The sequence below is a fragment of the Lygodium microphyllum genome, chromosome 9 (assembly GCF_053477565.2).
Source record: "Lygodium microphyllum isolate KBCC chromosome 9, Lygodium_microphyllum_v1.1.10, whole genome shotgun sequence".
Lineage (NCBI taxonomy): Eukaryota > Viridiplantae > Streptophyta > Polypodiopsida > Schizaeales > Lygodiaceae > Lygodium > Lygodium microphyllum.
In genome coordinates this window covers 146,558,479-146,584,877 of record NC_141143.1, presented here as the reverse complement: position 1 = coordinate 146,584,877, position 26,399 = coordinate 146,558,479, and the positions used below count along the sequence as shown (strand labels likewise).

General features: G+C 43.4%; 1 protein-coding gene across 1 annotated transcript in view; it reads left to right on the top strand.

Moving 5' to 3' along the window:
* CYP71 (cyclophilin71) overlaps window positions 1-26,399 on the top strand; it is an 80,470-nt gene that overhangs the window by 1,822 nt on the left and 52,249 nt on the right. The window lies entirely within an intron of this gene.

Below are 26,399 nucleotides of genomic sequence, written 5' to 3'. Positions count from 1 at the left end.
TGGCACATTCCATGATGAAGGCCAACATAAAGAGTGTTCGACTGATGGGAGGACAGCAGATGATTGGAATACTGAATTTGCAGATGCATGATCATCTGTGATGACTCACTGTGGGAGTGGTAGGTGGGCGATGGTAGGGCTGGCAGCATGAAGGGATGTGAGGATAAGTTGTCAAGGGGCAATTTGAGACAATTTTTGTAATTGAGCAATCATCATTGAAGGAACTAGTGTAACAATCATTAAAACAACCAAAGGATGAAGTCGGGCCATCTTCAAAGAGACCATGAGTAGAGGGCTCAACTTGACTATTACATTGTCAGTATACTTAACATAAAAATTTTCAAAAAATGAGATGTATTTCATTATATAGGGATCTTTACAAAAATTGATAAGTGTTCCATTATATCAAGATTTCTACAAAAATTGTCAAGTATGTTATTATGTATGGGCTTATGAGGAACTATTAGTTATGGGTATCCAAGCTGTTTGTTGTCTTTGTTTGCTTTGTTGCCACATAGTATGTTTTTGCTACATTAGAATTTTGCCAAGATTCCTTTCTTATTTGTGTCTCCAAACGTTGCACCACTTTGTTAATTTCAAAAATTCTTAGTGATTCTTTCTTGTTAGCTCTATGGACGAGAATTCTTTAGATCCATTGGTGTAATTGTTCTAAACTATTAGCTTTCTTTGCTTCTTCGCTACGTCTTGTATGGCCAAAATAATTGGTATGAGCTTGGTAATTGGTTTCTCTATTCCTTGAGTTGACCACACTAATAGACTATCATATTTCTTGGCAAACCAAGGGTTGTGGTTGTATATAATGTGGTGTTCAAGCTTTAAGGACCGAAAAATCAAACCTTAAGCCTAGTTAGGATTGGTAAAACTTGCAAACCTTTAGCCTAGTTAGGACTAGTAAATACTTGCAATGTTAGCCTTGAACTGAAATACAAAACCCTATATGAAAGGATTGAAAAATAAACTTGCATATTAGGTGTTTCATATCTAGATGCTTTATGAAATCTAAGAAAGAAATCTTAGTGCATATGAATGTAGCAAAAAGAGATGAAAAGGTAAGTGAATAAGTGTGTAGTGGAAGACTTAAAAAATGCTTAAGTATATCTTAGCCTATGGTAGTCTAAAGAAACTGCAGCTAGCATAAGGTTTCTTAGAATGACCTAGGATGCCTAAGAAACTAGCCTAATGGGAGGTAATGATTGAACTGGTTAGAGATGCCATAAGGCACCAATTGAGGGGGGAGATCCAGGATCCACTACACTAATGACCAATCACTGATGAACACGGATATCAGGGGGTGAAGAAATTGCGCTACCTCCTTGGGAAAAACTCTCCCTCAACCTCCTTGGAGTGGTACTATCCTTGCAGACAAGAGTTGAGATTGATTTGGGAATTCGTAATGGATTCAACTTTGGTGTGACTAAAATACCTTTAGCTATAAATGATGCAATTTTGGGTGTGGGTCTAATATCCATGGCCTTTGAGTAACAATTGTCATCTACATGGTTGGGATTTTGGCAAAATGTATAAAATATATTCTCTTTAGGTAAGTAATGCCAAGAGGGTCTTTGGGAGGTTTGGACTTTACTGCTTCCTTTTTTCTTTAAAGAAGGAGATTGAGCATTGATATTGGAACATCATCCATCCTTAGGCTCAATTGGGGAGGGTGGGATTGGTTCCAAGTGGCTAGGTGATTCGTGTCCACTCCTTGGGTCCTTCAAAGAAGGAGGTGACTCATCATACAAGAAAAGGGCTCATGTGTTTGAGCAACCAGGGAGGGTGGTACAATGTGCAATAAGGGGTTGTTTCAAACAATAAGACCAAAAGAGAGAGAATGCTACACTTGCAAAAATGAGGAAGGTGCATAGTGAGTAGGTCGCATGCTTGGGAACAAAGCACTAGGGTGCAAAGTAGGACAACTCCAAGTGTATAGGTATAGACCATAGTATTCCGAAACGCCGTTTCGGCAGTGCTGAAACGGACCGGAACGGAAATGGTAGTCGACTGTTTTGTGATCCCGTGACCCATTTCGAAGCTGGTTACATAGTGCCGGATCGCGATTCCAGTCATTTTCCTTCTCGACTCGCGCGCGTGGCACACTTCAATAGCTCTCGCCTTCTCCTCCTCGGACCTCCAGCTCCCGCCTCTTCCTCTTCTCCTTCTCCTTCTTTTTTCTTTTTTCTTCTATTTTTTTTTTCTTCTTCATTTTTCTTCTTCTTTCATTTTTCTTCTTCTCCTTCTTGTTCTTCTCCTCCTTTAATCCATTATCTAGGTCCTAAAGGCTAATCATATCATGGCGTCGGATCCATATTGGAGGCACGTCACTCCAATCAAGGGATATGAGGGCTCTGGCAGATCAAAGAAGTGGCGGTGCAACTATTGTGGATTGGAGAAATCAGGGAGTGTAATGCATGTGAAAGACTACTTGGCATGCATTCCCAACAAAGACATCAGGCCTTGCGCAAATATGTCGGCAAAAGTAACAGTAAGTCTTCATCTTTGGCACCGAAAGCGTATGGGTATTGAGCTAGAAGAGGATGAATCCTCTCATCCAACACCTCATCGGGCTAATGAAGTACAAGTGGGGCAAAGAGAGGCTAGTAGGCCTAGTGGCGCTAGCCAAATTGGAGGTGCCAGTGGCCCATAAAAAAGAAGTGCATCCATATCCGTATCGGGTCTAAGTGCAAAAAGGATTCCGTTGCCATCTTCTAGTGGTGGTGGGCAAAAGGGCTCCTTGCATGATGCAAGTGTCCATGCAAGACTTCAGAGGCATGCAATTGTGGAGGCAACTAGGGAACTCATATGCTTATTTATTCGGTGTGCTATCCCTTTCAATGTGGCCACTACACATCAATGGAAGAAGACAATTAGGGCAATAAGCCGCATAGGGTGTGAGTGGGAAGGCCTATCCGCAGATGCATTACGCACATGGGAGCTTCAAAAGGAGAAAGCATTCATAGAGGCTCAATTGGAGCCCTTGAAGGAGACATGGGTGAAATATGGATGCACAATATTATGCGTTGGATGGTTAGACATGCGCCAAAGGAATGCTTACAATGTTTTGGTGTCTTCATGTAAAGGCACCATGATCATTAAGGCCATCGATACATTTGTCTCAGGTTTTACCATCACAGGAGCTTTCATTTGGGAGCATATTGGACAGGTCATCATGGACATAAGAGTCCAAAATGTGGTGTAAATGGTGACAGATAATGGAAGCAATTGTGTGTCTATGGGACGTATGCTTGAGGAGGAGTTTCCTAGCATAGTATGGACTCCATGTGCATCCCATTGCTTTGACTTACTTATTGAAGATGTTGGGCAAATATCTTGGTGTTAGCCTTTGAGTCATTCCTTGGACAGGCTGCAGACTGCGTAGGTGCCATGTGGCAGCCTGCATTGCAGTCGGACTATTTTTAGGTATTATTTTATTGCAGTCGGCTGCATTTAATGCAACCGATCTGTTTATTTTATGCCTTTTATTTTTGCTTTATATAGCAGTCCTCTAGCACATTGTTTACACATTATTCAGTGATTTCGGATTCTGATCTTGAGATCAGTTGGTTGAGACAGACTGTGCTCGGGCTGATGGAGATCGAGGTCATCAAGTCGGAGACATACGCAGATATTTCCTGTGTCCCCTTGTGTATTTCTGCACTCTTATATAGCATACTACATCGCAGATTTTCTGCGTTTACACTGTCTTCTTCTCTCTCTCTCTCTCTCTTCTCTCTGTGTTCACTCTCTCTGTCTTTGTCCTACGCTTCCGCATCGCTGCACTCTAACATCGTATCAGAGCGGTGAAGATGGATTGATTGAGGGCTGAACCTATTTGACGAGGAGATTTCAGTGCAACACAAGGCTGCGTTTCTAGGATTTGAGGGCGAGCGAGAGGGCTGCGCATCGAATCAAGGCTGAAGCAAGCGCGGGCATGCGGGAAAGGAGTCTAATCGGTGAATTTGTTGCAGGTTATTGTTGTTTGAAGGGAAGGAAGGCTGTGTTTGAGACCTTCCGTTGTAGATTTTACATTTTCATCGCCTCCGGCAGGTGAAAAAGGTTTTGGCAGCGGAGAAATCAGCCCTAGAAGGCTGCGTTTTCACAGTCAGCGGAGGCTGCTTTTTGCGTTTGTGCAAATATTGCAGGTTAATATGTCTACAAAGACTGATTTGGAGTTTCAGGCGATCATGGACAGGAAGGTGCTTGTCCTACTGGCTCTTCCAACGGGTCAAAAGCTTGATGGTGACAATTACCGCATCTGGCGGGTGATGATGTTGGCCATTTTAGAGTTTTATGATTTGGCGGAACTGGTGATGGAGGAGATTAAAAGGCCCTTGGTGAGGGATGAGTCTAAACTCCCTTCCAATGCTCGTGCGGAGCTGTCCAAGGCCTAGTCTCATTGCGACAAACTGAATGCCAGGATTCGATCTTTTCTGTTTTTGTCTTGCACCATAGCCGTGATAGCTCACATCGAGCACTTGAGAGTGGCTCGTGAGATATGATTGGAGCTTGATTCGATGTATAACTGGATGACCCTGATGAAGAGGGTTTCTTTGGAGGTGCAGATGCGGACTTTGTTCGTGAACAAGTATTTTTCGCTTCGGGAATATATCAACAGGCTTCGGCAGCTTCAGATGCAGGTTCAAAATCTGGGGAAGCTTATTTCCTCCGAAGATATGGCGATCACTTTACTATCTCAGTTGTCGCCACGATTTGGTACTTTTTATTCCGCTCTTATTGCTTTGGGGCGGGAGTCGACTCTTCGGTGGGAAGAGTTGGTTCCTATGGTCTTGGACCAGGTTGAACAATTGAAGGGACAAAATGCTTCCAAATCGGAGGCATTGGTTGGTCAAGCCTCTCAGAAGAAGGGGAACGACCAAAAGGAAAAAAAGGAGGACAACAAATCCAAAAAGAACAAGAAGAAGGAATTGACTTGCCATATGTGTGGAAAGACCGGTCACGGGAAGAAGAAATGTTTTGACAAAGATAAGAAGGATACCAAGAAGAAGGACACAAAGGACTCTGGAGCGGTGGTTGCATCCTCATCAGTTGCTTTTCTATACTTAGCAGTCATTGAGGACTCTACATCGGCAACTTTTGATGTTGCGATGACAGCTCCCCAGGCTCGAGAGTGGATTGTGGACAGTGGTGTCTCACGACACATGACTCCTCCCGTTGGTGTTGCCCATTTGCGTCCTTCGTGTGGGCAGATTTTCATTGGAGACAACTCTTCTGTGTCTATTGCTGCGCGGGGTGAGATGCAGCTTATGCCAGATGGACGTGGTGGTACCCACATCTCTAAGGTGTTGCATGTGCCAGTATTAGGGCATCATTTACTTTCGGTTTATCAGATTTGTGCTCTTGGCCTCTTGGTGGAGTTTGACAGTGATACTGTTCGAGTCCTTGATCGTGGCTCGAGGAAGGTTCTCTCTGCAGGGTATGAGGAGAATGGAGTCCATAAATTGAAGTCTTCTTCAGCTCTTACTTCTCTTCTTCTTACTTCTCAGACACAGTCCGAGCTATGGCATGCTCGGTTTGGCCTGCGGAAGGCGTCGCGAACTACGGGTACCTTCGGAAGGCGTCGCGAGGGTCGTTTGTCCGAGGCTTGCCAGACATAGTGGTGAGCCATCAACCATGTGTCTCTTGCATTCATGGGAAACTGCATCGGGATGCGATTCCCAACAAAGCTTCTAGGAGGTCTACTTCACCCATGGAGCTTGTATCTACGGATCTGTGGCCCGATGAGGACCGAATCTGTAACATGTCCACTTGTTCACTTGCAGGACACGTCTTAGCAGCCCATTGGAACGAGAGTCTAGAAAGCGTTGCTCGGCACTCCCACGGAATGTCACGGGGTTTGCAATCTAGGTCCTCCCGAGTCTGCCACGAAGCGGAAGCATTCCGGCTATTTCTACTTAGGATCGACTTGAATCAGGGTTTTCCTAATGGTCAAATTCTTGGATTGGTAGCTAGCGTAACCTCGGGCGAACTACTTTACGCAGAAATGTCAGGGTTGAAGCGGATCCATACTGCACTTGGTTCGAGGAGAATGGGAAACGAGAGGGATACAAAGCTCGACCTTTGTGCCTGTAGGGCATAGTCCCATTCCGTTCCCCTAAAACAGCATGAATTGGGACTCTAGTATCCTAGATTCTAAGTCATTGTTACCTTGCTGTCAACTTCTTTGAGAAAAGTTCCCAGCCAACCGGGACTACCCTTCCGTAGGACGGACCCATGGTCACATCCATCGCACTTTCCTCAGGGTTGCTTTAGTTATCTAATTACCTATCACATTTAGTTTGACACGCAAAAACAGCTTCCTTAATTAGCCAATAATCACCGGTTCCTTCACGTAACTTAAGCACTTGACATAGAAAAACAATGTCAAACAAGTTCCTTTTCAACATTTGATCTTATTTATCAGTCTTTGAAATACATTATATAATCCAGCCCATAGGCTATTCCATAATCCGCCCGAAGGCAATCCATAATCCGCCTGAAGGCTAATCCATAATCCTCAGGGATTGCTAATCCAAGTTTCCGCCCGTAGACTAGTATGCGGGCCTCGAGATCCAATCTCGAGTCACGTCGGTCTCTTGTGCAGGACCCGGAGGCAAGGGATTTACGGCCAGAGCCACCCCTGGCACCCAAGCGTCTTCTTGCTCCAAGTAGCGCCCACAGAGAGACCTCTCGCGGCGGGTTCGGTCCACGCACCCGGCGCGGCTAACAACCCCCTTGGTTAGGGTCAAACAGACAGTCGAAGGTAACTGATGCTGCCTCTCCCTCCAGGCCTTCAACCTGAAGCATTAATTATCTTTCCATCTTTAGTTCCTTGAGCAAAGAAGTACAAACAGTGCTCCTAACTATACGAACACAATTAATCTAGTGGTCGTTTATTTGGCCAACTGCTAAGGTGTGAATCCTCTTCTCCGAATGCATCCAGCATTCGATCCGAGATCAATTGTGACTTGGCAAGATCCCCAAGGGTTTTGTTGTTTGTTTACCCTTCCATCCTTGGATTAGGGTTTATACCCTGTTAACCCAAATTAACAAACACCTTAGGTTCCTTAAACTAAGACAGAAAATCCTGGGCAACCTCGTCACCCCAACTTGATTGGTCAATTTCTTGCTAGGCAATACATAACTTCTCTAACTTGGCAAATCGGTTCAAAGAAGGGTGATGTAGCAGGATGTCTACTAATCCACTTGCAAATTAGACTTGCACTAGAACCTGCCAACCTTGTTCCAAGGAGTGGCAAACCTATCTTTTGGTTTAAACACAAAGCCATGTGAGGTTGCAACTTGTTGCACGAAGCAAGTGTTGCGTCTAACTTGTGGGATCATTTCTCCCATCAACGGCGTTTCTTGGTCAAGAAATACGTTTGGTCAAGATGTAGGGTTTGGGATGTCTTCTTGATCCAACCCAATCCTAACCTTACTAGGCCGACAACGATTGGCCCTAGGGTTTCTAAACTCAATCAGAAGTCGAGTATTAGGCCAATTTACCCTAGGGTAAAAACCCTAGATCGTTATTGTATGGGCGTCTAACTAACCCTAACATTCCGTGAATGTGGTAGGATCTTGGGATCGAAAGTCTTGGCTTGGCATCCCAAGTGCGATACTATGCAGAATTTTTAACGTAACTAAACCCTACCTAGCACTTTGAGGTGTTCGTCGTACCAACTAGTTATGCTTTTACGAATCCCTTGAGGGTGGCATTACAAGTAATCTATCTAAAACGATCTAATTGTCTTGCGACAAGAGTGATCTTTGCTTAGAAGAGATGCAAATACTTTTCCTAAGAGGTGCAAGTAAATAAATTCAAGATACAACATTCCATGCAAGTATGCGAATCATAGACTTTTCCTTCTATGCAGCTATAAGGTTTGCAATGACCATTTCTTTTTCTTGCCTAATCTATAATGATAGACAATTCACATCTAACTGGTATAAAAAACCTATGTTGAATTTCAACAAGAACTATGCTCATAATTCTTCGCTTAATGCATTGAATTCAAGCTATAATATAAAATGCATCCTTTTACAAGCTTCGTTAAATAAAGACCATGAATGCCACGAGACCATTAATGATTTAATTCGTCCTTCGACACTTAATCCAATCCTAGGGTGCAATTTTCACCGCATGCAATTTGCAAGATACACAAATCCCTTTTATGCAATGTAACTACTTGGGCAACATTAAATTGGACGTTAATGATTCTCTCATGCGAATCACAACTGGGAAATAATTACCTAAATGCCTTATGCGCTTTTATTTTTCGTGGGCAATCAAGGATGTATCTAGGTTAATCCACCTTTAATCTATGCAATATGCGTTTGGGATTGCAACTTGGAAGTGCAAGCATTTTTCAAAGCCATGATATGCACTAACTTCGTGAATGAATGGATAATTGCGTTTAAAATTTCTAAATGTATTAAACTTGACTACGTGTATTAAAGACATGCTTAAATGCATTCTTTCCATGCGAAATCAATCTCTAAGAACGTGGGCATTGAGGTTCGGGGTGTTATCCACACGCGAACTCGGAGTAGAAGCTTTCGCATGTGCATCTCTTGCCATTTTCTTGGGAGCTATAGACGACGTAGATACTTTGTTCAGCAACTCTCCCTTGGGTTACTCTGTGTATCGAACCGACGTCTGTCCGTTATCTCCCTCTCCCGTGCAGGACTAGTGCCTTGGGCTTTTAAAGCACTCGAGAACACACGGGGAAACCATGCTTATGGAAGTCTAACTTTAGAAGCTTCTATTTGGAAGCTTCTATGCCTGTTGATCAGGACAGAAATGACGTGGGGGGGGGGGGGGGGGGAGAAAATAATTGGGAAGGGGGGAAGATGAGGACGAAGAAGATGGCGACGATGATTTTGGTGAGGATGGGGTTAGCGTGGCGCAGCGTGGTGGCAATAACGGGCAGTGGCGGCGGTTATGGCGGCTCCTCAGAGGCAGGGCGGCAGCTTCCACGCTTCTCTCTCTCCCCCAAGCTTCAGGGGGGGGGGGGGGAGATAGCCATACACGTGGCTATTGCATGCTCCCCTTCCTTATGCTTCCCCATGCCTACTCAAGCTTCTCTCCCTCTCCCACTCCTCTCCCCTGCCATGCATCGGCTGAGGGGAGGGGGTAAATAATAAAAAAATTTGCCTTAATTTTAACCATTATCCATTTGTCCTTCCCGTGAAGGGTGTTCTTGTGCGGTCTTGTGGGTTTTTAGCCTCGACCTCCTACGCTCGATGCGGTGAGCTGTTTATTGAAGCACGCGGGGTAAGGACTTAGCCACTATCATTATTCCGTTGCAAGAGATGTCTTAGCACGGCTTTTGCGCGGGGCGTGTAGTGGTAAAAAATCTTTAATATTTCGTGCGGAAATATTACATTCTCTCCCCCTTAGAGGAATCGAGATGTCCTCATCTCGAGAAGAACTGGGGGTATTGTTGGTTGAGAGTACTTTCATCCATCCAAGTGGCATCCTCTTCAGGATAATCTTTTCACTGGACGAGGTATTCTCTCAAGCTTCTGGACTCAATTGTCTCTCCCTAACATCTAAGATTCTGTCAAAGGATTTCTTGGCTAGGCATTACAACTTGTTGATCATCAAGCACGTGACTAGGGTTGGGCACATACTTTTTCAGTAGGCTGATATGAAATACATTATGAACTTTTAGGTTCTTGGGGAGTTGAAGTTTGTAAGCATTGGGCCCTAGGCACTTGAGGATCTTGTAGGGTCCACAATACCTTGGACTTAGCTTTTTGCATTCTCCTAAGGATAGGGAACTCTTCTTTGGGCGTACGCGAATGAAGACCATATCTCCTTTAGCGAAGGATCTGTCTTGACGTTTCAAATCCGCGTAAGCCTTTTGTCTATCCTTGGCGGCTTGGATGTCTTGTCTTATTGACTTGATTTAGTCATCCATACCTTTCAGTATCTGCTTTGAAGCTTCAACCCTCAAGGTTGGATCCGAGAAGTTTAAAGAACTTCGACAATCGTGCCCGTACAATGCTTGAAAAGGGGTCATCTGAATACTTTATTGGTAAGAAGCATTGTAAGCAAACCCCACCAGTGGCAAATATTGAATCCACTTATTGGGCTCGCGGCAGCAATGTGCCCTTAGGATATTCTCAATAACTTGGTTGACTCGCTCCGTTTGACCATCGGTTTGGGGATGGTAAGCTGTATTGAAACAAAGTTAAGTCCCAATGGCTTCGAAGATAGCCCTCCACAAGTGTGATGTGAAGAGAGAGTCACGATCACTAATGATTCTTCTGGGTAACCCATGCAGTTTGAATATTTCCTTGATAAATAACCTTGCAATGTCTGAGGCTTTATAGTTTGTCTTAACATGAATAAGATGTGCAACCTTAGTTAGCATATCCACCACAACCATAATGGAGTTGTATCCTCCCTGAACTTGAGGCTAACAACAAAGTCCATACTGATGAATTTCCATTTCATTTGGGGAATGTCAAGTGATTGTAATTTCCCAGGCATTTTGACATGTTCGGCCTTAATGCGTTGACAAGACAAACATTCAGTGACATATTTGAGAACGTCACTTTTAAGCCTCTTCCAATAATAGCTCTTTCTGACTGCATTGAGGGTCTTGGCATAGCCAGGATGTCCTGAAAAAGGGGAGTCATTAGCTTCCCAAAGTATCTTCTGCTTGAGTGACTGGCTTGCTGGTATACATAATCTTGTTCTATAGTAGACAAGTCCACTATTGAGAGAGAACTCTTGATACTTTGTTTGTAGCTTAGGGTCTTGATCCTTGATGGGCATCTCCCTTAGCATCTTCTGATAGGTTGGATCATGGCATACCTCTTCTTTAGCTAGCTTAAGAATTGGGTTGTTTGGCATGGATATCTTTGTGGTTAGAGATCTTGCAATTGATGGATCTTGTAAAATCAGAGAATTTAGAAATGCCTTGCGACTGAGTGCATCGGCAACTACATTCTCCTTTCCAGGCCGGTATTTGATTTCAAAATCATACTCCTCCAGCACTTCAATCTATCGACGTTGCCTCATGTTGAGCTCATTCTGGGTAAAGATCCACTTAAGACTTTTATGATCCGTCACTAGGATAAACTTGTTACCTAGCTAGTAGTGTCTCCAAAGCTTGAGAGCATGGATGACAGCTAACAACTCCAGATTGTGGGTAGCATAATTCCTTTCATGGCTCTTCAGTTTCCTTGAAGAGTATGCTACAGGATCACCTTCTTGGATAAGCACACATCCTAAGGCAAGTGTGCTAGCATCAGTTATCACTTCAAACTCCTTACCAAGGTCCGGGAGTTTCAGGATAGGTGCGGACACCAAGCTTTGCTTTAGTTTATCAAAGCTAGATTGTTCAGTAGTTGACCATACAGTTGATGTTTGCTTCTTCAGTAGATCCATCAGTGGCGCTGCAATCAAGGCATAGTTTTTGATAAAGACCCTGTACCATCCTGTCAATCCAAGAAAACTATGTATTTCTTTGACAGTTGTAGTGTTGGCCACTCCAGAACGTCTTTGACCTTGGCCGGGGAAGGGATCTACTGAGATCCCTTCCGCTGATAAAATGAATCCTAGATATTCAATCTGTCGCTTGAAAAATGCACACTTCTTCTTCTTGGCATAAAGCTTGTGTGCTCTCATTGTTTTAAGAACAATGCGAAGCTGGAGTTCATGACCTTCTTCCTGTTTGGAGTAGACTAAGGTATCGTCGAAGAAGACGAGTACGAAATCATCAAGATATGGCCTAAAGATATATTGCATTAGCCCGTTGAAGGTGGCAGGAGCATTTGTCAGTCCGAATGACATGACTAGGAACTCAAAGTGTCCGTATCTTGTGCTGAATGTCGTCTTTGGGATACCTTCTTCTTTGATCCTTATCTGATAAATGCCAGACCTGAGATCAATCTTGGAGAATATCTTTGCTCCTTGAAGACGGTCAAGAAGTTCATCTATTCTTGGAATAGGGTATTTATTCTTAATGGTTGATTGATTCAACCCTCTGTAATCAATACATAGCTGAAGCGTTCCATCTTTCTTTTTCTAGAACAGTACTGGAGCTCCCCATGGCGAACTGCTAGGACGGATGTAGCCTTGGTCTAACAGTTGCTTGAGTTGCTCCTTCAGCTCAATCGCTTCTGGAATGGACATTCTGTATGGTCTCTTTACAATTGGTGCAGCTCCTAGCACTAGCTTGATTTCATGATCAACTTTCCTTTGAGGCGAAAGTTTTGTCAGCTCTTCAGGAAATACGTCTGCGTACTCCTTTAGCCATGAAGGTTCTTCACTAGACTCTTGATTCTGATCTAGCTTATTAAGCTTAATTAAATAGACAGGTAGTCCCTTTCTAACTCATTTTATTATCCGAGATGCTTTGGCTAGTTGAATTTTTGGCCTACCAGCCTCTCCTTGAGTTGTAACCAATTCCCCTTCAGAATTTCGAAAGGAAACTTGGCCCTTTCCACAGTGAATGTGGGCATCGTTAGGTTTAAGCCAATCCATTCCAAGCAAACACTCGTGAATACCTAGGTTCATAACCCTGAATGTGACCGAAGTTGACTTTCCTCCCAGTAGGAATTCCACCTTAGCAGTTTGCCTGGTACAAGTGACCTTACGACCATTTGCTAATTCCACAAGCAAGGTAGGAGCATCTTTTGTAGCTATTCCTAATCTTCTTGCGCAGACTGGTGAGATAAAGGAATGTGTACTGTCACAATCAATCAGGGTTTTAAAGCTTTTACCTTGATAATCCGATGGAGTCTGAATCACTGAGAATTGGCGATTCGGGCCTTTCTTGTGAAGAGCGGTATGGACTGTTGCCCTCTCAAAGTCAGCTTCCATGGTTGGGTCTTCTTCATCACCGAACTCCTTGTCGACAACACTGGCGGTTCTTCCTCTGGCCCGGGTGGCGGCTCCTTGGCCATGGATGGTTCCTTAGGATGGTCCTTGACGTTGTTCTCCGTTAAGCTTGGGATACTACCTTTTAAAATGACCAGGCTCATTGCAATGGAAGCAACGGAAGCAACGGAGATTGCGGCCATTACCTTGGGTAGGAACGAAATTATTGACATTGTTGGTCTTAGCTTTCTTCCTTTTCCCTTGATTTTGGCCTTGCGTTCTCTTAGCCTGGGACCTATACACTCCTTTGTTCTGATCTTGTAAGACCAAGTCCTGTTACTTCTTGGCTTGGTCTGCACCTCCTGTATTATCGGTGCGGCTTGAATGAGCGCGTCCTGAAGGTCTGTTGGGCGCATTGATTCGAGGCGGGTGTTTATGGGTGGGTTTAATCCAGCACAACTTCGACACCTGTTGTGTCATATCCATTTGTGGTGCATACTTCAAAAGAGAGACGAACTTTGAATAGTAAGCATCAAGAGATAGACCAAGCTGTTTCAATTAATAGAACTCATTCATCTTCTACGTACGATAGGCAGGTGGTAGATATCTTCCTCGCACAGGTCTTTTAAGCTTTTCCCAAGTAACAGACCCTTCCGAGATCCCTTGGTCTCTGCACCATTGCTTCCACCAAAGTCTTGCTTCGCTGGTAAGCTTTAGCTTGGCGAGCATTGCTTGGTTGGCAGGTGCAGTACCTGTCGCTTCGAAGTAATCTTCCATGGATTCAATCCAGATCTCGGCATCAGTTTGGACGGTCCTTCCCTTGCTGTTAAATTCTAGTGGCTTCATTTGCTTGAGAAGAAACTTCTTCTTCTGAATCACGGCCGTACTTGGTGTAGGGGTCGGACTAGGAATCTGCACTTGGGGTTGTGCCTGGGCATTTAAAATTTCTTACGCTAAAAACTTGCTAAACGTTTCTCACATTGCATTACATGCCCAATTCAGCTTTCATCCAAGTGACTTAATCACTTAACTTCTTTATCAATACTCGTAGTTAAGACAATCATTGATAAAAAGTTTATTTCATTCATATGGGCATAGCCCTTCCGAGTACAATTATTTTTGGGAAGATGGAACAAGTTGATACATTAATTCGGGGAGAATAAGATTGTGTTACATTTAGCTACGGGAACTGAGTAATAGTATGGATTGGGGTAATGGATTTTCAGGAATCGATAGGTCATTGGAATGTTAGGGTATCCTTTCCTTTGATACCCGTTCTTTTTATAACGTCCCAATACTTTGATTCTGTCGGCAGGGATTATTCGAGTCACTTCCTCGTACACATACGTGTTTTGCTTGACCTTTCGACCGCCGACATGTAAGGTTGCGTTTGCGTGAGCCTCAACAAAAATGAATAGCTTCACAATCTTTAAGTCCTCCAATCACTTAATTCTCTTTAAGTTGGTTAGAAGGTACACAAATCAGTGGGCAGCTATATAATAAATTCTTGAATCACCCGTCCATCTCCGTTCCATTTACAGGGGTGAAGGATTGTAGATGCGGTCTAGGATATTTATCATATCGATCCTCCGTCGATAATCCGAAGCACGCATCGCAATCATAAACATAACTTGGAATACCAAGAATCTGTTCCATGCTTTACGACTCTGCAAGTCAGCATTGGTAAGTAAGTAAGGAAATATTTTTAACAGCAATATTTGCTTTACTTCTCCTTATTAAGTTTTCTTGTAAATATTTAAATCTTGTTGGTTCGCTCTGATACCAATTGTAATGTGCCCACTTGTTCACTTGTAAGACACATCTTAGCAGCCATCGAGAAGAGAGTCTAGAAAGCGCCGCTCGGCACTCCCATGGAATGTCACGGGGTTTGCGATCTAGGTCCTCCTGAGTCTGCCACGAAGCGGAAGCATTCCGGCCGTTCCCACTTAGGACCGACCTGAATCAGGGTTTTCCTAATGGTCAAATTCCTAGATCGGTAGCTAGCGTCGAACCCCAGACGAACTACTTTACACAGAAACGTCAGGGTCGAAGCGGATCCATGCTGCACTTGGTTCAAGGAGAATGGGAAATGAGAAGGATGCAAAGCTCGACCTCTCTGCTCGTAAGGCATAGTCCCATTCCATTCCCCTAAAACAGCATGAATCGAGACTCTAGTATCCTAGATTTTAAGTCATCGTTACCTTGCTGTTAGCTTCTTTGAGAAAAGTTCTCGGCCAACTGGGACCACCCTTCCATAGGACGGACCCATGGTCACATCCACCGCACTTTCCTCAGGGTTGCTTTAGTTATCTAATTACCTATCACATTTAGTTTGACACGCAAAAACAACTTCCTTGATTAGCCAATTAATCACCGGTTCCTGCACGTAACTTAAGCACTTGACATAGAAAAACAATGTCAAACAAGTTCCTTTTCAACATTTGATCTTATTTATCAGTCTTTGGAATACATCATATAATCCAGCCCATAGGCTATTCCGTAATCCGCCCGAAGGCAATCCATAATCCGCCCAAAGGCTAATCCATAATCCTCAGGCATTGCTAATCCAAGTTTCCACCCGTAGACTAGTATGCAGGCCTCGAGATCCAATCTCGAGTCACGTCGGTCTCTTGTACAGGACCCGGATGTTGAGAATGTGCCAATTACATCCTATGTATGCCCCTTTGTATGGAACAACTAGGCTAGGAAGATGCAGTTCATTCTAGAAAGAGAGACAGATCCCATAGGCACAGTGATGAAATGTGCTACCAAGCAATCCTATATAATGATGTACTTGACTATCACTTTCATATGAAGATAATGCAATAGTACTTGTCTCTTTCTGTCAAGTCTTTGTGTCATTGTCAGTCCTACGCAAGATTGTGTTTATGAGTTCAAGTCTCAATCTTGAAACCTAATTCACTTGTGTAACAGTTGTCTTCTTTGTCAATGTCAACATGAGTAGTATCTTCATCTTCCATCCTCCATAGCTTCCGCCTTTGCCATGCTCTAGATCCCGCATTTCTAACATGGTATCAGAGCCCAGTCGGGCATGGCATAACTTCCTTATCTGCTCTCTTAGTCCCTCTTAACCTCAGGTCAGCTCAAGTCCAGCTCATTGTTCCATTTCTTACCTCTATCCTCACTGAAGCTTCCATGGCAGCCATAGCCAGCAGCACCCTGTCAACTTGAAGCTCCTCGATCTCTCTCCATAGGTCATATCTGAACTTGCTCTCTTCTAGACATTTGTTCCTTGACTCCCAAGGCTTTTTTCTATCACTTAAGAGCTTGACATTGGCCACTCCATAGCTCAGCATTGCTTAAACTGTCAATCTCTGCTCTGTGTCTGCCATAGCCAGACAGGACATACAGCACTTGGAGCTTCTATATCTTACTCTACAGGCCATCTTAGCCCACGATTCCTTCTAGAGAAACATTCCTCTACTCGTGGCGAAGCTCCCTGATGCATCACAGTCCAACATTGCTTATCATCGAGACCATCATTGCGGAAATCGCGGAAATCTGTAAAAATTGCGCCTGTTCACGGAATTCGTCTTTGCGCACGCCATATTGCCAGTGATCTTGACGATTATCATGGGGCTTTGATAGCCCATGAAATCAGCTTCCTAGACATGTAAAAAATTTTGAAAATGGTCCACCATAGCTCCTGCAAAGTTAGAAAAACCAGGCCCCTGTCTCAGAAACCCTAAAATCCACCATAGCCAAAATCCTTCAAACTCAAAAATTCTTCATTTTCTCTCTCCTGACACTCAACCCAAGCCTCTGCCGCTTCGATTCATTGATTTGATTAGTCTCCAACAACATTTGTCCATCAAATCAAGGAGGGGAGATCTCTGAAGCACTTAAAGACCCATTGAAGATTTGAAGACCTCTCATAGACTTGAGCTCCAAAGCTTCAACTTCACTTCAAGTTCCAAGTTTCTCAAGTTAACCAAAGTCAGTGTCACACATCAAGGAGGGGACTCAAACAATTGGTTCATCAAGCAAAGGATTGGCATTAAGAATCACCATCTTCAACTCTAGTATCCCTTGATACTTAAGAGTGTTGATTTAACACTATCTTCACTTGTGTTTTTTGACACATTGAAGATCAATTTGGTTGCCACTTACTCACAGATTTAAAGCAGATTCTTGGTCATATCTATGATAACCAAGAAGATTTATATGTGGATACACTTTATGAAAAGTAACATGACTTATCTATACTACATAGAAGATTTTTGTGATCTACTTAGACATGGAGTTGTTCATACTACAGTGCAATCAATGATTCCATCTAAAGTTTTTGAAGACACTCCAGTGACCTTGGCCATCATGAAGAATGAGATGTCTTTGCTTGAGGGGGACAAAGACATGGACATGAAGATTAAAGCTGCAAGCAAAGTCCATGGGGAATCAGACCAAGAAGACCATAAGATCAAAGAGCAAAGGAAGAAGGATAATAAGAAGATCAGCCATGAAGCCCAAAAGACCACATCATTCAAAGTTGAAGAACCAAAGATGAAAGATAAGAAGATTTTCCATGCTGACAAAGAGAAATCATATGCTGAAAAAGACCACAAGGGCCTATCAGTCCTTGTCTCTCATTTTCTGTTTTAAAAGCATTGTACCTGCCTTAACGTTCCTTTCATAAGCTTTGTAAACTCCTCATGTAGCCTTGTACTACAGCCTCTGTATACTTTGTGAGGCCCTTGTTACAGCCTCTGGATGTCCACCATGTTTATGGTACCCACACTTAGCCTTTTCTGCATGTTTTGCCATGTTTGTGGTATGCCCACACTTTGCAGGTGCAGCTCTCACTAAAGCCTCTACACACTTTGTACTTTCAGGTTGTGATTGAGGAGGGGTGTTGAGAATCTGCCAATCACACCCTATGTATGCCCCTTTGTATGGAACAACTAGGCTAGGAAGATGCAGTTCATTCTAGGAAGAGAGACAGATCCCATAGGCACAGTGATGAAATGTGCTACCAAGCAATCCTATATAATGATGTACTTGACTATCACTTTCATATGAAGATAATGCAATAGTACTTGTCTCTTTCTGTCAAGTCTCTGTGTCATTGTCAGTCCTACACAAGATTGTGTTTATGAGTTCAAGTCTCAATCTTGAAACCTAATTCACTTGTGTAACAGTTGTCTTCTTTGTAAATGTCAACATGAGTAGTATCTTCATCTTCCATCCTTCATAGCTTCCGCCTTTGCCATGCTCTAGATCCCGCATTTCTAACACCGGAGGCAAGGGATTTACGGCCAGAGCCACCCCTAGCACCCAAGCACCCTCCTGTTCTAAGTAGCGCCCACGGAGAGACCTCTCGCGGCGGGTTCGGTCCACGTACCCGGCGCGGCTAACAACCCCCTTGGTTAGGGTCAAGCAGACAGTCGAAGGTAATTGATGCTGTCTCTTCCTCCAGGCCTTCAACCTAAAACATTAATTATCTTTCCATCTTTAGTTCCTTGAGCAAAGAAGTACAAATAGTGCTCCTAACTATACAAACACAATCAATCCAGTGGTCGTTTATTTGGCCAACTGCTAAGGTGTGAATCCTCTTCTCCGAATGCATCTAGCATTCGATTCGGGATCAATTGCGACTTGGCAAGATCCCCAATGGTTTTGTTGTTTGTTTACCCTTCCATCCTTGGGTTAGGGTTTATATCCTGTTAACCCAGACTAACAAACGTCTTAGGTTCCTTAAACTAAGACAAAAAATCCTGGGCAACCTCGTCACCCTAACTTGATTGGTCAATGTCCTGCTAGGCAATACATAACTTCTCTAACTTGGCAAATCGGTCCAAAGAAGGGTGATGTAGCAGGATGTCTACTAATCCTCTTGCAAATTAGACTTGCATTAGAACTTGCCAACCTTGTTCCAAGGAGTGGCAAACCTATCTTGTGGTTTAAACACAAAGAAATGTGACGTTGCAACTTGTTGCACGAAGCAAGTGTTGCATCTAACTTGTGGGATCATTTCTCCCATCAACGGCGTTCCTTGGTCAAGAAATACGTTTGGTCAAGATGTAGGGTTTGGGATGTCTTCTTGATCCAACCTAACCCTAACCTTACTAGGTCGATAACGATTGGCCCTAGGGTTTCTAAACTCAATTGGAAGTCTAGTATTAGGCCAATTTACCCTAGGGTAAAAACCCTAGATCGTTATTGTACGGGCGTCTAACTAACCCTAACATTCCGTGAATGTGGTAGGATCTTCGGATCGAAAGTCTTGGCTTGGCATCCCAAGTGTGATACTAGGCAAAATTTTTAACATAGCTAAACCCTACCTAGTACTTTGAGGTGTTCGTTGTACCAACTAGTTATGCTTTTACAAATCCCTTGAGGGTTATGCCATTACAAGTGATCTATCTAAAACGATCTAATTGTCTTGCGACAAGAGTGATTTTTGCTTAGAAGAGATGCAAATACTTTTCCTAAGAGGTGCAAATAAACAAATTCAAGATACAACATTCCATGCAAGTATGCGAATCATAAGACTTTTCCTTCTATGCAGCTATAAGGTTTGCAATGACCATTTCTTTTCCTTGCCCAATCTATAATGATAGACAATTCACGGCTAACTGGTATAAAAAACCTATGTTGAATTTCAACAAGAACTATGCTCATAATCCTTCGCTTAATGCATTGAATTCAAGCTATAATATGAATAGCATCCTTTTCTAAATACAAGCTTCGTTAAGTAAAGACCATGAATGCCACGAGACCATTAATGATTTAATTTGTCCTTCGACACTTAATCCAATCCTAGGGTGCAATTTTCACCGCATGCAATTTGCAAGATACACAAATCCCTTTTATGCAATGTAACCACTTGGGCAACATCAAATTGGACGTTAATGATTCTCTCATGCGAATCACAACTGGGAAATAATTACCTAAATGCCTTATGCGCTTTTATTTTTCGTGGGCAATCAAGGATGCATCTAGGTTAATCCACCTTTAATCTATGCAATATGCGTTTGGGATTGCAACTTGGAAGTCCAAGCATTTCTCAAAGGCATGACATGCACTAACTTCGTGAACGAATGGATAATTGCGTTTAAAATTTCTAAATGTATTAAACTCGACTACGTGTATTAAAGACATGCTTAAATGGATTCTTTCCATGCGAAATCAATCTCTAAGAACGTGGGCATTGAGGTTCGGGGTGTTATCCACACGCGAACTCGGAGTAGAAGCTTCCGCATGTGCACCTCTTGCCATTTTCTTGGGAGCTATAGACGACGTAGATACTTTGTTCAGCAACTCTCCCTTGGGTTACTCTGTGTGTCGAACCAACGTCTATCCGTTATCTCCCTCTCCCGCGCAGGACTAGGGCCTTGGAGACTTGGCTTTTAAAGTACTCGAGAACACACGGTGAAACCAAGCTTATGGAAGCCTAACTTTAGAAGCTTCTATTTGGAAGCTTCTATGCCTGTTGATCAGGACAGAAATGACGTGGGGATGGGGGGAGAAAGTGATTGGGAAGGAGGGAAGATGAGGACGAAGAAGATGACGATGATGATGTTGGTGAGGACGGGGTTAGCGTGGCGTAGCGTGGTGGGAGCGGCGGCGGTATGGCGGCTCCTCAGAGGCAGGGCGGTAGCTTCCACGCTTCTCTCTCTCCCCCAAGCTTCAAGGGGGGGTTCATATAGTTGGAGGGGGGAGGGGAGATAGCCATACACGTGGCTATTGCATGCTCCCCTTTCTCATGCTTCCCTACGTCTACTCAAGCTTCTCTCCCTCTCCCACTCCTCTCCCCTGCCATGCATCGGCTGAGGGGAGGGGATAAATAATAAAAAAATTTGCCTTAATTTTAACAATTATCCATTTGCCCTTCCCGTGAAGGGTGTTCTTGTGCAGTCTTGCGGGTTTTTAGTCTTGGCCTCCTACGCTCGATGCGGTGAGCTGTTTATTGAAGCACGCAGGGTAAGGACTTAGCCGCTATCATTATTTCGTTGCGGGAGATGTCTTAGCACGGCTTTTGCGCGGGGCGTGTAGTGGTAAAAATTCTTTAATATTTCGTGCGGAAATATTACAGAGTCCCTGAAGGGGAGCTTGTACTTCATGTTGATCGTAGATGACTACAGCATGATGATTTGGGTCTATTTCTTGACTTTGAAGTTGGAGGATTTCTCTCATTTCAAGGATTTGCTTCTCTTTGAGGAGAACTGCTCTGGCTTGCGACTGAAGACCTTGCGTTCAGACAAGGGAGGTGAATTATGTCTAATGAGTTTGCTCGTTTTTGTGGAGATAGGGGCATTCACCAGGAGTTTGCTAACACCAACACTCCCCAAGAGAATGGCATTTTGGAGCGGAATAATTGAAGTGTGATCGAGATGGCAGACACCATGATGGAGCATCGACATACACCTCAGTTTCTGTGGGCCGAGGCAATGGCTACCGCAGTTCACATCCTTAATCGATCTCCGACTTCGGCCATTGATAGGATGACACCTTTTGAGGCTTACTTCGGGACTAAGCCTGATGTCTCTTATTTCAGGATCTTTGGGTGTGATGCTTATGTGCACATTCCGAAGACGTAGCGTGATAAGTTCAAGGCGGCTTCTCGACAATAGGTTTTTGTTGGCTATATCTCCCAATCCCAAGGTTATCGCTTGTTTGATCCCGTTAAGGGGATGTCTACACGAGCCGAGATGTGCGGTTTGTGGAAGTACCAGCCACAGAGGGGGGTAAGGAGCACCCCGTCCTTGGAGATCCAGGGGAGAGTTGGGCTCTCAAGACAGTTTCTTTGGAGCCAGAGCCTCTTGATGGAGATTCTTATTCAGATTCAAAGTCTTCTCTTCCACCGGCCACCCTGAGGAGCTTCCGCCGGTGGATGTCTTGAGTCTTCAGCAGATGGAGAGTGACAACTCGTCCTCGTAGGGTCCGTAACACCCTCCGAGATTCAGGGATCAAGGGGGTCCCTGAGGAGTGGGAACCGCAGGATGGACCGCGGAGGTTTGGGAGGAACCAGACACATTCTTCGGAGCTTGCATGCTCCAACTATTGTTTACTGACACGTGTTATGCAAGATCGAGAGCCCACTTCAGTGAAGGAGGCTTTGCAGTTTGATCATTGGCGAAAGGCCATGGAAGCCGAGTTGGAGGCTATTGAGAGGAATGACACTTGGTCTCTTGTGCCTTGTCCCTCTCTCAAGAAAGTGATTGGTGTCAAGTGGATCTTCAAGACCAAGTACCTTAGCGATGGTTCTTTGGACAAGCACAAGGTTCGCCTTGTTGCTAAAGGTTATGGTCGCGCCCAGGCATTGATTTCCATGATTCTTTTGCCCCTACTGCTCGTATTGTGACTATTCGAGCTGTTCTTGGCTTGGCTGGCCATAGGAGATGGCCTGTTTATCAGTTGGATGTGAAGTCAGCCTTTCTGAATGGTGACTTGCAGGAGGAGATCTATGTTGAGCAGCATCTTGGCTTTGGATCCTCGGATGGGAAAGTTTACAGGTTGAAGAAGGCCTTGTATGGCCTCAAGTAGGCTCTGCATGCATGGAACAGGAAGATTGACCTCTTTCTTTAGTTGAAGTTGGAATATTGGCGCTCCAAGGCCGATCCGCAGCTTTATGTGGACACTTCTGCGGTTGGTCGTGTGTTGTTTGTGTTGTACGTTGATGATTTGATTTTGATAGGGGATCATACATAGGAGGTCCGCAAGACCAAGACAGCTTTACATCAAGCATTTGAGATGACGGATTTGGGGTTTCTTCATTTTTTCTTGGGTCACGAGATTTATCAGTCTTAGAGAGGGATTTTCATCTCTCAGCAAAGGTACATTCAGGAGCTCTTGGTGACTTTTGAGATGGAGATTTGTCGGCCCATTACTACTCCTATGGATCCGAATTGGAAGGCCACTTCACACTCAGATTCTCCCATGATGGATGCTTTACGCTACCGTTGGTTGATTGGATCCTTGATTTGGCTTCTCAACACTCGTGTTGATCTTTGTTTTGCTGTGGGTCTTTTGGCAGGGTTCATGACGGAACCCAAACAGGTGCATTGGCAGGCTGCCCTGAGGATTATTCGGTATTTGAGGGGGCCTCTAACTTAGGGATTTCTTATCCCGCAAGTACAGATGCTTCAGATCTAGTTCTTGTAGGTTGGAGTGACTCGGATTGGGCTGGCGATGTGGACCACTGACGGTCTACTACAGGCTACTATTTTATCTTGGATACAGGTGTTATCCCTTGGAGTAGCAAGAAACAGCCCATGGTAGCCCTTTCTTCTACTGAGGCAGAGTATCGGGCTGTGTCTTTCACCACATGTGAGGTTGTGTGGCTTCGAAGATTGTTGGAGGAGCTTGGTTGTCCCCAAATTGTTCTACTCTTTTGCGGTGCGACAATGAGAGTTGCATTGCCTTGGTATGGAATCCCGTATTCCATGCCCCGACGAAGCGCATTGCGATCCAACATCATTTCATTCGAGAGAAGCTTTTGGATGTGACCATTGATGTGGAGTATTACAAGACGGAGGATAATCTTGCAGATTTGTTTACGAAGGCGCTTCCCAAGGCTCTTCTTCGGCAGCATTCCAGACCTCAGTCTGATGCCTCGTCCAGGATCTGAGAGGGGGTGTTAGCCTTTGAGTCATCTCTTGGACAGACTGTAGATTGCGCAGGCGCCACGTGGCAGTATGTAGTGCAATCAAACTGTTTTTAGGCATTCTTTTATTGCAGTCGGCGACCTGATTATTTTATGCCTTTTATTTCTGCCTTATATAGCAGTCCTCCAGCACATTGTTTACACATTATTCAGTGATTTCAGATTCAGATCTTGAGATCTGCTGACTGAGACAGACTATGCTCGGGTTGACGGAGATCGAGGTCATCAAGTCGAAGACATATGTAGATATTTCCTCTACTCCCTTATGTATTTCTGCACTCTTATACAGCATACTACACTGCAGATTTTTTGTGTTTACACTGTCTCCTTTTCTCTCTCTTTCTCTTCTCTCTGTGTTCACTCTCTCTCAGTCTTTGTCCTACGCTTCCGCATCGTTGCACTCTGACACTTGGGTGGATGACATTTTCAAGACGGTAACAAGCAAGGCAAGATTTGTGAAGAAGAGGCCATCCGTCACAAGCATGTTTCAAGCCAATAGCACACTTAAGCTATTTAAGCCCTCCACCACTAGCTTTGCTTATATGTTTATTGTATTGGAGAGGTTGATATAGGTCCGTTCAAATTTGATACGGACCATTGCATGCGAGGAATGACTCACATGGAGTAAGAGAGAATCTTTAAAGGCTCTTGCTTTTAGGTGTAATATTTTAAATAAGAGTTGGTGGGTTAAGGCAGAGGCATTGGTGAAAAGTATCACTTCTATTTACATTGTATTGCGTATCACTGATTTGGAGGGGAGTACTTTGGGGCTTCTATATGAGTATATAGATAAAATTAGCAAGGCCTTGCTTCACAACAGCTTTTTTTCCCAAGACAAGTAAGTTTTTGTTTAACTTTTACACATGTAATTATTTGGTATTAACGACTTCTTGATGATTGATAATTATTCTAACTTCTAAGTTTTTAACTTATTTTATCTATAGGGTTGATGAGATTCGTGCAATGTGGAATGCACGATGGATTGGCTTCATAAACCAATCCATGCTGTAGCACATATCTTGCATCCCCTTTGGCGTAGCGAGGAGCAGTACACTAGGGAGGAGTTAGAGGAGGGCTTCATGGAGTACATGAGGCACCTCATAGGGGATGATATAGATATGATGAGAAAAGTAGAGGATGATTTATTTGCATTCCGCAATCATTCTTTTCATTTTGGCCGACCCACAGCTAAGCTTCGAGAGACACAGCTTTAGCTTGTCTCTTGGTGGAAGAAATATGACAATTGTGCTCCTACTTTGATGTGTGACTAGTGACTTTTATATTTTGAATCTTGATTATCTAATGCATTATGCAACCTAGGTAGCCTATCTCTTGGTGGGAGAAATACGAAAATTATGCTCCTACTTTGATATATGACTAGTGACTTTTGTATTTTGAATCTTGATTATCTAATGCATTATGTAACCTAGGTAAAATCTTGATTATGTAATGTATTATGCAACCTAGGTAACAAGTTCTATAATCTATTATTCACTCAAATGTTGATTTTGCGGCATGCATATTGCCAATTACTTAACCTCAATCTCTTAAATTTAAATAAAAACGCATTGCTATTCGGGCCCTCTCGCAAGATTGTAGTTCAGGGCCTGCTGAGAGAAATTGGAGCACTTGGGTCCTCTTTTACACCAAAAAGAGAAACAAGCTCATAACTGCCCAGCTGGAGCGTTTAGTATTTTGCCGTTGCAATCTCTAGTTTCTTGAGAAGACCGCTCTGTCTCGTGAGCCTTCATATGTAAATTGGTAATGATTAGTATTATGTATAATTAACTTTTGAACCTTGAGTCCTTGACACTTGACATTGCTAATTTGCTTGAAAGTTGGATTGTAATTTGTGATATGTATGAACATTGAATATATTGAATCTCTTTTCATATGATATATCTTTGTCTCGTTCACCTTTATAGGTGAATGTTGATGAGATTGATATAGAGAAGGTGCATGACATTCCGTAGATACCACAGGAGGAGTGGGATATTTACTTCATGCTCTATGAGGAGCTATCGGCACTGGTGCATGAGACTCGTGCACAGAGCAGGGTTAGAGTGAGGGCTACACGTGGTCGTGCATCACAGACAGAGTCAAAGCTAGAGTCAGAGGATGAGGTTGAGGTTGCTTGATCAACTTCTCGATCAGGGTCCTCGGAGTCGGATGAGGAGATGGTGCACAGATTCTTAGAGTTCGGATGAGTCATGAGTCTTAAGTTTCAACCATTGAGTCCTCATTCTTGACTCCTCAATCTTCACTCGTGAGTCATGACTTGTGACTCGTGAAATGTGTAATGAATCATGATTTCAATCATATGACATAAAGACTCAAAGTTTTGTATGAAATTTGGGTACATGTTGTAGGCATTGATATATTTACATACTCATATAATATTGTATTTTTTTAGTGTACAATTAGAAACACCGTTTCTCTGTTTCCAAAATTTGGCCGAAACTTCGAAACTCTGGTTTTTCTTGTTTCCGTTTGTCCCGTTTCCGAAACTTCCCCGTACTATGGTATAGACTAAAAGCTAAATGTGCATCAAAGACAACGTGAGCTAAGACCGGATGGTGGCTCTAAAATAGGAGTCGAGGTTGAATGTAAATTAATCTAATTGTAATCTTCGTCTCATATTCCTTCACAAGACTCAATTGAGATACTTTACTAACGAGACTCATCACCTCTCAGTTGAGGAAAGACTATCCACTCAAGAAACATCCGAAACTTCAAAGTCTTCCCAATCGAGGCCAACAATAGGTTTGTACGATCCATTTTTTGCGAGTATGATTACATCTATACTACTCCATTAGTTATGCATGAACCACAAGTAAGTCATCTAAAAGATCTAGTTTGATACCAATATGGACTTTAAGAACACTTTGATAAAAAATGTTCCACAAAATGATCCTTTGTTCTTTG